Source organism: Balaenoptera musculus, chromosome 10 (genome assembly GCF_009873245.2).
Source record: "Balaenoptera musculus isolate JJ_BM4_2016_0621 chromosome 10, mBalMus1.pri.v3, whole genome shotgun sequence".
In the NCBI taxonomy this organism is placed as follows: domain Eukaryota; kingdom Metazoa; phylum Chordata; class Mammalia; order Artiodactyla; family Balaenopteridae; genus Balaenoptera; species Balaenoptera musculus.
Window position 1 is genome coordinate 2,006,368 of NC_045794.1, and position 9,920 is coordinate 2,016,287.

General features: G+C 37.7%; 1 protein-coding gene across 1 annotated transcript in view; it reads right to left on the minus strand.

The window, feature by feature from the left end:
* ERC1 (ELKS/RAB6-interacting/CAST family member 1) overlaps positions 1 to 9,004 on the minus strand; it is a 285,407-nt gene extending 276,403 nt beyond the window's left edge. The window contains exon 1 of the mRNA XM_036866387.1: positions 7,708 to 9,004. The gene's annotated coding sequence lies outside the window, so the exon portion shown is untranslated. The remainder of the gene's footprint in view (positions 1 to 7,707) is intronic.
* Positions 9,005 to 9,920: the final 916 nt, after the last annotated feature.

Consider the following 9,920-nt stretch of genomic DNA (forward strand, 5'->3'; position numbering starts at 1 on the left):
GAAGGGTCAATCAGGTTTATACATACAGCCTAAAATCATAGAGAAGAACTAAGAGTGAAGAATTCAAGAAGGAAACACTTTCTAAATAACTATTTAGAGAAGGAAGGCGTTTTCCTTAAAATGACCTCTCTAATTAGGGTATAACTCTGTTAACTGGGCTAGAAAGAAAATCGAAATAATTATTATATGATACAGAGCCTTTCTTCTCGTACAATTTTTATTTTACAAAGAGAGAAAAACCGATGAAAGAGGAGGAAGACTAACGCAGAATGCATGCTGCACGTGAATCCATCAAATCTGCACACCAGCTCCACACTGGCACAGATTTCTTAACATCTTTTGTTTTGGTTTTTATCAGCATTGCCAGTTGTCAGAAACTATCATGGTTCAACGTGGGTGATTTATTCCTAGTCAAGTGGAACTGATTGCTCTGCTGCTGAGGCCCTAATCACTGAGCAAACGTAGAAGGGACTTCCTGTAGGATGTAGTTCTAAGGACAAGAAATCCCAAAATACTCCTTGCAGTCACCTAGCTACCTGGAACATCATTTAAAGGAAAGAATTTTTTGGATGACGCCTCCACACTTGTTCTAAGCAGCCATCAGTGTCAAATGTATTGTGGAAAGCAAGTTACTCAGAAAGGCTCTGACCTTTACCTTCTTGGTTAATAATACCTCTCAGTATCAGTGGTAAAAGTACAGTCTGGATGAACTGGTCATAATCAGCTGACAAAAGAGATCTACAGTAATCAATGGAATCTAAAAAGGAAAAATTCACTAAGTCCCCTGATCTACGCAATTGTCTGTCTACCATCCTGCAGGCCTGTGAAATGTACTAACAAGGCACAACAATACTTTACCAAAATGATCAGGGTTTGCCCAGACTGTACTGGTCTCTAAATTTTACTTGTCCAGTTATGTGTTTCCAACGATTAGAGGATACAAGAGCAACAAAGTCATGTGGAACTCTAAGCAGTGTTTTAAACACAATTTAGGTTGTTAAAACTCCCATATCTATATTCTCAATGACTGTTTAGTGTCTTTAATAAGCCCAGCAAAGATTCTGGCTGACAACCAATTACTTCTTTGGTTGAGTTTCCCTCCCAATTGTGCTATTCTCTCATCATATAAGTAATGGACGGATTACCGTGATGAATAAATAGCTAGCTATGTCCCACTGGGCAAGTTACTTGTTCTTTCTAATTACCTACCTACAAGACAAAGACCACTAATATTCCTTTCAATTCTAAAATACAACTGTATTCTTATGATGGGAAAGACGAGAACATTTAAAAAGTAATAAACTTGGGCTTCCCTGGTGGCGCAGTGGTTGAGAATCTGCCTGCCAATGCAGGCGACACGGGTTCGAGCCCTGGTCTGGGAGGGTCCCACATGCCGCGGAGCGACTGGGCCCGTGAGCCACAATTACTGAGCCTGCGCGTCTGGAGCAAAGTAATAAACTTCAGCAGAGTACCTCTGTATTTTATCTTAAAAACTGTTCAAATTGAACTATACAGGAAGTATAGGTATGACCTTTAGGCAAATACAGAGTCCATTGCTCCGGTTAGATTTTATTAATTGCTGGGAGGGAAAGTAAGTTCCTTGATAGACTTGCTCATGGTACAGATAATGGAACTAGGGACCTCTTGAATTAAAATAACTGGATAATATGAAGCAAAAGCTGGTGAGACCAAAGGTCACACTGCTAGTCAAGATCTGCTTGGTAGACAATTAAGGAAATGGCTCAAATACTTCTTTTTATATCTGGCAGGCATATATAAAAACTTGACGGATATTCATATGCTAAAATTGCTCAAAAAAACCCAAAAAAACAAAAAGAGGACCCATAAATCCACGGTGGCTGTCCTTGTGAAGCAGCGGCAATGATGAGACTGCACCTAGGACCTCAATTCACACCTATACGAATGGCATCCCTTGAAGCTGTGCGATAACAATAGATAGAACACTCTTAGATCTAATAGTTCACTACATTTTAGTGATGAAAGAACTCAGTATTTTTAAGTAACTAACTAAAGCAGACACACTAGGCTTAGTTTCTGCCCATCCCCCCACAAAGAACCACTATTCTTTGTATTACTTATTACCAATAACAAAGTCGGGAAAAATCAAGTACATAACAATAGAAGGCTAGCTAAATTAAATATGCTCTATCAACCATTACAGTTCATATACTTGATGATTAATTAAGGATATGCAAACTTCTTTATTATATAACATTACATGAAAAAGAAAAGTTATCAAAATGTACAATATTATCCCAATTTGAAGGAAAAGTTTATTTTTACATAGAATTTTCCTTGTTATACCTTTTCCACATTTTTCAAATATTCCGAAGGGACATACATGATTTCAATGATAATGACAAAAGCAATAATTTTCTAACTCCTATCTGAGAAATCTCAGGATTTACAAGAAATATGATTAGGATCATGATAAGAGAGATTCTCCTAACATATGCACTTACCAACATGGGAAATCTCTAGGGGTTTCTGTGGGACATGTGAGCGTTTCTATTTAACCCACACCTTCCACAGGTTCATACTGTGGGACCAAACCAAGCTGTCAGAGACTTGGGGGGTTTTCCGCAATGCCAAAGGAAGACTGAGAGATAACAAATGAATCCAGAGAAACCAAGACTTGCAAAACCTATTTGAAATATAAGGTCCAAAGGAAACAGCAATAGGATGCTTCACATATTTTAAGTCTAAATTCAAGTTCATCTCACTCAATTTTTATTTTAGCCAGGCCTACTTTTATGGCCTGAAGTAATAAGCTAACTTGTACTAAAAGTCAATCCTAGTGTGACAAGGCTGGGTTTCCCAAGAAGCAGACCTTGAGACAGATTTTATTGTTCAAGAAATTAGAGGGTGCTCTTGGGATCAATACCAGTGGAAAGGAAGTGGGGTGGGGGGGAGCATGATGGTGCAGAGGGAGAAATTAGGCTGCCATGAAGTCCCAAAGGATTCAGACAACCCCATGGGGAGCTCTGAATCTGCGATGACCTTTCAGAGTTGCCCCAAGTCAGGGCAATGGATTCAAGCCCTTGTACCCTACAAGGATCAATCATTGGATACCAATGGGAAGGGATGTGGCCTTGTACAAGGTAGGTCTCTTTAGCCAACGCAATCTCCACAGGGGATACTTCCAGCACCTGGGGGAATACATCCTTCAACCCTCAGCAGGGATCTGGGTCACTCATCACAGCATCCATTATACCCAGCAGCTATGTATGCTCTTTCTAGTTAAATAATATTTAACATGAAATTGTAATTGCTCTCAATTTATGCTGTATTTGAACCATATACATAATTTTATGGCTTTGTAAAACCTAGAGACCAATCAAGTACCAACTTGATTGTTTCACCAACGGTGGGCATTTTGAAGCAGGAGTTCAGGGATGGCCTTCAAGGTGTGTCTGACATCCCAGTCCACACAAATGAGCCATGTGCATTTTTACATGAAGAGCACCCACAGCTTTCATCAGATTGTCAAAAGGGTAGGAGAAAAGTTACAAATCATTAATTAGTGGCATTCTTTTCAAATACCCACAATATTTTCTAAAACGAATAGCCACTTCACTTAAAATTGCTTGCTTAGCTGTTTTACAAAGATACTGTGTTACCAAATCTGCTGTGTAAGAGTTTGGCCTGGTTGGGATGCAGGGAGAACAGATCCAAACAACAGTTCCTCACCTATATGCAATGGAAGCCCAAGAATCTTATTAAATTTAGTAAATTCTCCTTGGTCAACTTGAATGATTTTTCTAATCTGAAAAACCCCTGCAGGAAAAAAAAAGTGTTAGGAGAAAAAAGTAAGCAGGTCTGGCAATTACAGGAAGATAAAACAGACAAAGGACAAAATACACGTCTGATGCTGGAAGCTCTTTTCTGGTGAGGGTGTACATATCGGTATGGCAGAGAGAAGGAAGAGCACAAAAAGCTACTTCATCAAAGTTTGATTTAATAATTTCTTCAGGAGGTTAATTATTTCCACTTCTCAACTAGAGTTGACAGGCACCTAGGCGTCTATCCAAACAGGCATTCCCACAGGTGAGAATGCAATGCAAGTTAATTCATGCCAAGTTATAAGCAGTTTTAAGCAGAAGAAAATATTAACTGTGCTTCAAAACTCTGACCAAGCATTTTTTTTTCCAAATCCTTTGCCTCTTTCTAGATATTTATCTATGTAATATTTATACTCTGACAAGTTCCTGCTACAAGGTCTCCTGAGAGACTACTAAGAACAACCTTTGTCCCAAAAGGAATCTGACCCTTCCATATTGACTTGTTAATTACCATTTTTCAAGTTTAAAATATGTTTTCAGTCAAAACAGAAGTCAGGGCACTCCAAACTAGAGCTTGCAAGACTCTGAGAATATTAATATGGCATACGATTAATAGAAAATGGACACATCACATAAATCCTCAAATTATTCACGAAGCTACTTAAAAGTCCAAAGAAATGATGTTTTAATAAGAGTCAAAATTACTTCTGTGTTGTACAAAGCATTACACTATAAGCCTTTGAATGCTTCTTGTTTATATTATACCCTAGCACTTGAAAATAAAGCATTTATCCAAAGGCTATGTTCTCTCAGGTCCATTCCTATTGCCTCCATGATAATGGTGGTAGAACAAGTTTCTACATCTCTCCAGGTGAAAAATACAAGGCTCTTTAAAAACACATCCACTCTTATCCCAGGAATGCAAGATTGATTCACCATACAAAAATCAATCCATATAATGTACCATATTAATAAAGAACAGAAACCACATGATCATCCCAATAACTACAGAAAAAGCATTTGACAAAATCCAACACCTCTTCATGATAAAAAACACTCAATAAACTAGGAATAGAAGGGAACTTAGAAGGAACTGGATAAAAGGCATCTGTAAAAAACCCAGTTAACATCATACTTAAGGTGAAAAATGAAAACCTTTCCCCTAAGATAAAGAACAAGACAAGGATGTCCACTCTCACCACCTCTATTCATCATTATACTGGACAATTAGGGAAGGGCAATTAGGGAAGAAAAAGAAATAAAAGGCAGCCACATTGGAAAGAAAAGGTACAGCTACCTCTATTTGCAGATGGCTTTATCTTATACGTAGAAAATACTAAAGAATCCACTAAAACACCATTAAAGATAATAAACCAATTTAGCCAAGTTTCAAAACCCAAGACCAATAAACAAAAATCACGTGTATGTCTTTACACTAAAAATAAATAATCTAAAAATGAAGTAAAGAAAATTCCATTTACAGTAGCATCAAAAATAATAAAATATTTAGGAATAAATTTAAAGAAGTGCAAGGCTTGTAAACTGAAAACTACAAAACATCAATGAAAGAAACTAAAAACAACCTAAATAAGTTAAAAGACATCCTGTGTTGATCAGCTGAAAGACCTGATGTTGGGGGGAGGCGGTTACTTCTTTTTTTGGACGCCCAAAAGCCAAAACGATCTTGAAAAGGAACAAAGGTAGAAGATTCACAGTGTCCAGTATCAAAACCTACTACAAAGCTACAGTAACCAAGACAGTGTGATGTGGGAAACAGACAGACATATAAATTGATGGAACAGAACTTAAAGTTCAGAAATGAACATGTGTGTCTATGTACAACTGATTTTTAGCAATGGTCCCAAGACCATTCAGTGGGAAAAGAACAGTCTTTTCAACAAATGGTGCTGGGACAAATGGATATCCACATGCAAAATAATGAAGTTGGATCCCTACCTTACACCACATACAAAAATTAACTAGGAATGGACCAAAGACCTAAATGTAAAAGCTAAAACTATAAAACTCTTAGAAGAAAACACAGGAGGAAATCTTTGTGACCTTCAATTAGGCAATGGTTTCTTAGATATGATGTCAAAAACATATAAGCAACTAAGGAAAAAACAGATAAATTGGACTTCATCAAATTTAAAACTTTTGTGCATCAAAGGATGCTATCAAGACAGTGAAGAGATAACCCAGAGAATGGGAGAAATATGTGCAAATCACTTATCTGATATGGATGGAATCTCCCGAATAAAGACTTTCTAGAACTCAATAAAAAGACAAATAACTCAATTGAAAAATGGGCAAAGGGGGCTTCCCTGGTGGCGGAGTGGTTGGGATTCTGCCTGCCAGTGCAGGGGACACGGGTTCGAGCCCCAGTCTGGGAGGATCCCACATGCCGCGGAGCGGCTGGGCCCATGAGCCACAATTGCTGAGCCTGCGCGTCTGGAGCCTGTGCTCCGCAACGGGAGAGGCCGCGACAGTGAGAGGCCCGCGCACCGTGATGAGGAGTGGTCCCCACTTGCCGCAGCTGGAGCGGGCCCTCGCACAGAGGCGAGGACCCGACACGGCCATGGATGGATGGATAAATAAATAAATAAAAATTAAAAAAAAAAAATGGGCAAAGGATCTGAATAGACATTTCTCCAAGGAAGATACACAGATGGCCAGCAATTACATGAAAAGACATTCAACATCATTAGTCATTATGGAAATAGAAGTCAAAACCACAACAACATACCACTGCACACCCATTAGAATGGCTATTTGAAAAAGAAAAATAACTAGTGTTGGCAGAAATGTAAAATGGTTCAGCCGCTTTAGAAACAGTTTGGCAGTTCCTCAAAAAGTTACAGGTAAAGTTAACATCAATTCCATCCCAAGATATAAACTCAAGAGAAATGAAAAACGTATGTTCATACAAAAACTTGTACATAGATGTAACATAATCATTATTCAAGTGGAAACCACCCAAACGTCCAGAAACTGATGGAGGGATAAAAAAAAATGTGCTATATTCATTACAATGGAATATTATTCAGCCATAAAAAGGAATAAAGTACTGACACTTGCTACAACATAATGAACCTTGAAAACATTAAAGAAGCAAGACATAAAAAGCTACTTATTATATGATTACATTTCTATGAAATGTCTAGCATAGGCAAATTGATAAAGACAAAAAGTAGGCAGTGGATGCAGAGTATAGGGGTTGTGACAGGTATGGGTTTCTTTTTAGGGTCATGAAAATGTTCTGGAACTGGACAAAAGTGATGGTTGCACAACCTTGTAAGTATACCAAAAACAACTGAATTATATAGTTTAAATTAGTAAAGTTTATGGTATGTGAATTATATCTCAATTAGGGAGGAAAAAAAAAGCATCAATCCAATTAACCCCATGGTGCTAGCTTTAAAAGTCAAGGTTCCCCCCTCCGCCCCCTCCACCCAGGGGTTTTTACAACCAAAAAATGTTTCTAGACCTTGTACAATGCCCCTTTTGAGACAAAACTGTCCCTCCCTTCCCCATTAAGAAACACTGATATAAATGGAATGAAATTATAATCTATTAATTTGAAGCGTCAATCTTTAAAAAGCATAGTTTCTGTGACAGAATAAGAAAACAGAAAAAAAAAAAAAAAAAGTCAAGGTTCCCAATATCCATCAACGAAGCGTGAAACTACTCTAGTACTGAGATTTATCTGGCGTTATTCCCCAAATAACACAAATACAAATAACAGTTTAGTCAAGTTTCTCTGTTCTTAATGGACTTAAAAATTCTCTTGCAATCACTGTGTCATCCACGCACATACTCAGTCTGACGCGCTTCTAGATGGCGTCTCTTCCACGTTAGATCACTCATACGCAAAAGTTTTCATCTAGACGGTTGTGCTGCTCACCTATGATGATCTCCAAATTGAATACGTAGCATTAATTCACCTTCTGCTGTCAGCCTGCCCTTTCCACACACCTTATTCCTCTGTACCCTTTTCCTATCAATTATTTTCATACCCAGTGATAATGCCTCAATTGGGTAAAACAACTTAAAACTGTTTAGAATTCCTTCTGGTTTGAAGCGACTTCTGTTGACAGCAATGGATGATAGTAGAAGTCCTATGAATAAGAGATTAAACACTGAGCAGAACATGGAAATATACAAAAAAGTCATACGACAACAGAAGAAAAGAAAGTGAGAGCTTTGTTACCATACCACACAAACAAAATCTCGCCCTCATGGTCTCAATCCTTTATCCAACATTTTTATTCAGCTGGAGCAGATATTTTGCACAGACGGCCGCAACAATGTCTCCGACTTCACGTGCTTTTTTGTAAGTGGCTTTGCCACTCCTCCAGTAAGACGTGGAGTATTTTCCTTGACGCCCCCGCCACCAAATCAAGTTAGGTCCTGTGACTACTGTGACCAAAAGAGTACAGACAAAAGGAATCCCCTGCTGCTTCCAAACCAACTCCTAGCGCAACCCTTAACTGGCCAGGAGCCACGGAGCCAGAGGCCAAGGAATACCCAGGCAGGATGTACGCAAATGAAGAAACCATCCTGGTAGTGGGTCACCCAGCTGCAGACACCCCCAGCTGTCACCAAACAAATCAGGGACAAACTACGCAAGAGAGCCCTTCCTGAATTCCTGATTCACAAATAAAATGACTGTTTACTCCACTAAGCTTCAGCAGTAGTTTACTATGCAGCGAGAGGTTTTCCTCCCCCGTCTATCTTTACAATGCTATTGCTCTTTCTGTTTTAATCACTGATATCGAAAGTGTATTGTTTCTAGATTATCAGAAGATAGGGACGAGGCATGTTGTGTTTTCTTTTATTGTTTTTATTTTTTGGAGAGGGGTGTTCTGGAAGAGGAGGGATGGTGAGAAGGAACATATCATAATGAAAAGATATTTTGTAACAAAGTAAACTAAGATCCTCCCTTTTTTAGGGAATAATTCTTCAATCATTGTAAGATGTCACTTGTATAATACCAGCATCATTTAAAAAGTTATCTACTGACAAATGGAAGTTAAACCAGACTTTGAAAGTTCAACTATCTACCCTCCTTAAGGTTTACTTGAAAAAGTGAGGGGAAAAAAGTTATATGAAGCAAAGTAAATCCATATGGAGCATATTCCCCAGCAGAAAAGTTACCATCAATCAGACTTCATTTACTATGCATTGTTTTTTCAATAAAATATTTCAAGAATTTAGCTATACATATTTTCCACTGAGGAAAAAAATTTTTAATTAAACTGAGTTCTATTAAAAAATAATAAAGAAAGAAAGAAAAGGGAAAATTCTAATGCCTAAGTATATTAAGTTTCCAACTTAAAATCCAATTAGGGCCTGACCTGCTCTTCTTTCAACTTAGCTTCATTAACAGCTGGCTTGTGATTTAAAAATAATATTTAGAAAACATTACAATTAATCCTTATTAAAAATAAAAGCACAATTTTTAAAATATTAATTTTCTCAGAATAAATTAGTAAATATTGTTTTCAATGATAAAATATATTCTTTCCATTTTATGATATGGAAAAAGTGAAGAAACTAACATGTCCTTAAGTCAAGACTCTACAGCAAACAAATAGAGTGTATAAAGAACCTATTCTTTCTGACTTCCTACCGAAAACAAAATAACAGGAGACTTAAAGAACCAATCTAGGACCACAAAAAGGGAAAACTTTCTAATTCAATTATCAGTTAGCTTTCTGCTACTGATAAATCTAAACTCTAAATACCAAAACCTAGGAAACTGGAGATGCAGGCAAGGTGAAATAAAGAGAAGTTACAGAAGCATACAAGGGAAAGATGATAACGTCTGCGTCAGCAAATTAAACTCCAAGCTACATTACCATTTATAATCAATCAAGCAAGAAGCTGTACAATTTTAACACAGATTCTGAATGCAGCTCAGATTCAAATGCTCAATTACACTTTCCAGGTCAGTGATTTATTATAAAGATAAGAAATTTACTGTAACACAAAACTACTTTAAACCATAGCGGAGAGCCCTGGAAAGGAGAGGCCAGTGCTAATCCCACTGTACTGCATGCTTGGCCATCTGCTATTGTCTCATTTCATTCTCTGAGCGCAGGGCTATCCCCGTGC